We start from the raw sequence: 5,656 nt of genomic DNA, 5'->3' as shown, positions 1-5,656 counted from the left end.
CCGAAATTAGATGGACAAAATCGGAGGACACACAGAACTCAAGAGCAGACCGGCCATGTTGAGCTGCGGAATATAAATTAAGACACTCATTGTGTTTTGCATTACATTCTCCACAAATAACGAATGAAGCTTGAGAATCTTGGCTTCTGAACCCTAGTAATGATCCTTTCCAAAAGACAGTCATAAATAGAATCATCGATATTTGGATTGCGGTAAACAGCAAATACAAAATTATTGTAAAACTCACTGAGAATTTTAAAACAAAGAACATCATGGCAACGACATTCCAATTTCTTCTGACAATAAATAGGTCGTCCGGATTTAGTGTATACAGACAAACCTTCCACACGTGGAATGTTACGACGATAAGTAAAATCAGTGCCATCAAACCCCAGGATTAAAATGTCAACCTTTGACTTGTTACTTCTTACAAGTGTCAAATAAAAACATCAAATTGTAGTAACGGGCACAACTCTGCAGATCGAGAAAATTTTACTTTAAGCCCAGAATATTTGATAAAGTACTTTGCAATTTTTGTTACTGAAATGAGTAGTAGGTGGTTCAGATCATTGTCTCCCGAAGGAATTAAAATGAACAACATAAAATCTGTATCAAAACTAACAGCTTATAACAACATTACCATCATCAACAACAGTATTTGCATTATTAACAAAAATTCAGTTGAGATTATAAATAAACTTCGCCATACATCATTGAAAAAAACGCCTGAAGCAACTGGTCGACAAGGTGGGGCAGCACAATTTGCAAGGCAAAAGGAATCTGCCAGGTTTGCCACAACAACTGGGTAAGGACAGTCAAGAAGGACTTTGAAATAAAATACTCAGAAGTAAAAGATTAGGTGAAGACTAAGGCACTTTCCTGATAATCCACGAAGCAACTTTTGCTTTCTCATTTGCCTGTCATACACACTTTTCTAAAAATCAGGAAAGTGAAAAAGAACAGGATGAATGTCTGATTGTACTCTTAGGCCAGGGAAATCAACCCCAAGACCATGGAAGGTCACGGTACAATGGCACAGTCCAAGGTTGGAGAACAAGGTTTGTATTCGAGTAACCTTCTCTTAGAGGGGTTGCTTACCAAGGCCAAAAAGTCCCTTCTACCCGCTGGTTTGATTTCGGAATGTCCTCCTCCTAAAAAAAGTTGCCTGCCAAGCCTAAAGAGTCTCTTCTATGAATTGAGTGACTTGAAACAAGAATAACCCCCCATTCTCCATCGTTTCCCAAGGACTAACCCCTCCTATAATTCTTTTACTTTTTTTTCATTCGTTTTCAAGCTGACTCGAATAGATAGGGACGAGATCACCCTGCGTTAGATATGAAAGCATCACTAAGCTTTAGAACACATGATAAATTCTCTTATACTTGCCAAGTAGATATCCACAATAATCATCATTTCAGATGGCGATAACTGAGTGCAATAATTTGCTAAATGTTAACACAAGCACATCATAATTATGCACACACTCATCAAAATCGCAGCTTTTAAAGATCTTGAAACCATTCCAAAGTAATGATATGAGCAACTTATTTTCCAAGTTCTCAAAGTTCGCTTTGCAAGGGGTCAGAAGTGTGAAAATGTAATTTTATCATTACTCTCATTATTATTATTTTGATGAAATTTGTTATGGTATTAATGATTTTCTCCATATACTGCATTTTTATTTCATTGACTGGTTTCTCAGGATTTAGTTTTTCGCACTAGGTCTCTCACACACAATGACTGTCAGAAGTCTCTAGTTTTCATGCCATAATGAGTCAGTTCCAGTAGCAAATACACTTCTCTTTTACTTTAGCCATTATTTTGGCATGCTGTATATTGCTAGGTAAGACCCATGACTTCATTACGGTGCTACAATGATTACATTTAGATTCCAGTGTACCGAGTCACTGTCGAATAGTGGCTCTTGTCCATTGGTGTAAATGTTGTTCAAATTTTATTTGCTATTGTTCTTAGAGATGTTGTTGGTGTCGATTTACGTAAGTAAAACATGAGCAAACACACACACATATAAAATGACACCTAAGATACGAAAGAACGTCGCTGAAAAACATACTTGTATCATGAAATAGCAAACAATGAATAAATCAGCAAATCAAAATAAAGAAATACCAGAGATATCTTACGTAAAATGACAATACAATGTGCAACCTAAAGGCTTTCAGTTTTGAAGAAAACCATAAATGGAATTATCAAATAAATGGTGAAGGAACAGGATTGGAGCTTGAGTGGTCAAAGGTTCACATGTTGGGTTTAAAACCTCGAGGGGAGGGAGGAAGGAAGAACTATTTATGACGAAGTGTACGACGTTGACTTTTAGCAGGAATAATAATAATAATAATAATAATAATAATAATAATAATAATAATAATAATAATAATAATAATAATAATAATAGTTGAGAAACACATCCAGTTATGTATATGTACATATATTTAAAGGTAAATCTATACAGACTTATGCTACTGTGGTATTTACAGTGTGGGCCCCCCCCTCCACACTATAAATACCACCCAGTCGAATTGTAGGACCGTGATAAAGCAAATAATAATAATAATAATAATAATAATATAATAATAATAATAATAATAATAATATCCAGTCATCTGCATACCGCCACCATACTTATAAAAGACATATAATGATTTCAAAGAATTCTTGACAACGGTATTCGAAGAAGAAAGAGGAGGAGGTGGAGAAAGAAGAAAAGGCTGGTGAACAAGCATTCAACTAGTTATAACCACGATGTTTCTTTTAGGTATAAAAGAACATGAGGTTTAATCCCTTTAGTTGAGACATACGTATGAGAGAGAGAGAGAGAGAGAGAGAGAGAGAGAGAGAGAGAGAGAGAGAGAGAGAGATTACGGATGTTAACTTTTCATTCAATATTTAATAAATTATCAGTAACTATATTACACCCATTTCTTGTATCTTAACTTTTTTTTCGACAAACACAACGCAGTACCTTGCATAAGAGCACACGTTTAATTAATCTGTTCACTAGAGCTTTCTTATATCTGTTTCATTTATGCTTAATGACATTTTTTCTTATATTTATATATATATATATATATATATATATATATATATATATATATATATATATATATATATCTATATATATATGTGTGTGTGTGTGTGTGTGTGTGTGTGTGTGTGTGTGTGTGTGTGTGTGTGTGTGTGATCACAAGTAACACGTAAATATTGTATAATTAGAGCCAACTGATAATACTGAAACACAGCAGTACCTAGCGCTTTCGTGTATTCTCGATACACCTCATCGGGATACAACATAAGAATGAAAATCAGCTTTGGAATTACAAAGTTAAATATAAAAACGGAAAAAGGAAAATATAGAACAACCAGACAGCCTACTATGAGATTCAGGGCCTCTGTAACACGGTTTTTTCGCAATAACTTTTTATCTATGCATTTCATAAATATAACGCTTATTCAGAATACATATTATATCAACACATAAATTTTGAGTGTATTCTGCACTACGTAGGTTGAATAAATTTGGTACTTATAATGTAAAAGTGACCTTTTTTGAAGACGGGCCAACTTACTCAGAGAAAAGGTTTCGAACGCACTCGTTACGTAACTTATGACATCATTTCTTCCCTCTTTCTCGATGGATGATTGGCTATACGTAACGAAGGCTAAACCTCTGGCAACAATGACATACAAATTTAAATACAAGCAAAGCAGTACACCTTTCTGAACTCTGGAACCTCCCCACTGATAATTGTCATAATGAACAAACCAACAAAATATGTTAATAAATACAAAAACACTCCGATTATTAGTCTAACTCCCAAAATAAGTTTCCTAAGAAATTACAGTCTACTTTATAGGTCACAATCAGATTGACAAGATGTAGGGAATAGTTGGTAATTACCAAAAACATAGTAGACAAGATGATTTGATAACTGCTATATCCAATGTCAAGCAATTTTTATTTATTGGCTATCTACCTATTTACTGAAAAAAAAATAGCCGGTACCGTATATTGGCTTTAAACCTTCACCAATAATTATCGTCAGAATGGTGACTTCATGAGGCTCCACCCACTTTCGCCTCGTTATAATTCCGGATAACACTGAAGGCTACCATGGGCATTGTTGGATTGTAAAATTTAACTTCTCGCTATAAAAACTAATTTCTCGAGTAGTTGTAAGATCCTCAAGGATCCCAGCAGTTGGTTTAAACGTTTAATTCATGTATATTACTGCTATACTGTTGCGGCACTACTGCTACAGTAGTATTACTACGCTAGCACCCACATCTTTGTATCGTTCCGTCATTCATAAAGTCTTTGGGTTTCAGAGCCGATGGAATTTCTGTCTGGTGGATGGGCGGGGCAACATTTCGTCAAAAGGTGTTTGTTTACCTTGCTTACGTAATGAATGTTTTTCGACTCTTGGCTCGTAATCATTGGCCATGGCGTCGGCTAGTTCATTTTTACTCTATAAAAATCAAAACTATCGGGTTTAGGTTATTGACAATGCTGACAAAATTTGTGTGTGGTTGTAAAATATACATATGTCAACTTTCAGCTACATCCGATGCTTTGACAAGGAGCAAAGTCCAAAAAACCGTGTTACAGAGACCCTGAATCTCATAGTAGCCAAGAAGCAAATGGTACATAACCAAGAATTAAAAATATTACGAAGGGACATTAAACTACTGAGCAGTTTATTACATAGTTACTAAGTTGTCAACAATACACTTCACAAGTCAGTTATCTAATTTATATTGACCGCTGCTAATATCAAAAATACTTTTAATGATAGCTCTGCAAAATAAAATTTCCTTTAATTTTTTCAAGTTTATTGCATGATCAATATTGTTCATATGTAGAAACACGGCACTCGATGTATTTCCTGCATGTATACAGTTTACCGCTTTGACCAATATATCTTAATTACAATCTCTACCTGGAATTTCGTATATACAACCTGTTTGTAAATGGGGAGAGTTCTTTATCAGAATTGTCCTCACAGACTGAGTGCTACTAAAAAACAACACTAACATTAAAAAATCTAAACATTTTTGGCAAGGAAAGAAACCTGCAATCTAAAGGTAAAACTAGCAAATTACAATGATCAAAAGTTGTACATGGTCATATGCATAAAATGTTTTCTTAGCCTTTCTTAAAGCAACATCATCTAAAACTAAAAATGTTGTATACTTTGAAGGCAATATCATAAACCTTTATAATTTCGTCTTCTAAAAATTCCTAAAAACCTTGAAGAAATCTCAGACTGTTTAACTTTCAAATGATGATTGGAGTAAAAGTGAATGAAAAAACATAGTATAGGTTTCCTAAAATCTGAAAATTTAAATATTTTACAGTGTCTATGCACATTTACATTTAAAAAGAGTAAAACGGAACCTTTTTCTTATTTAAGGTGTAATTTTTTTTAGAAGGAACCAGTGCAACCAGTGCTTTTAATCTAGTTAAAAATCAGCTCACATCCTCATACAACGGCCATACTACAATATAGAATGTGTATCTTTGACTTACAATTTATCAAGACATAAAATTTTGCCTTAAAATTCATAACATTTGCCTTAAAATATTTTTATTTTTTTAGGAACACATCTTGCATGCAACTTGCACTTGATATATTGA

This window comes from Macrobrachium nipponense, chromosome 19, assembly GCF_015104395.2.
Source record: "Macrobrachium nipponense isolate FS-2020 chromosome 19, ASM1510439v2, whole genome shotgun sequence".
NCBI lineage: Eukaryota > Metazoa > Arthropoda > Malacostraca > Decapoda > Palaemonidae > Macrobrachium > Macrobrachium nipponense.
Note: the sequence above shows the minus strand (reverse complement) of the source record.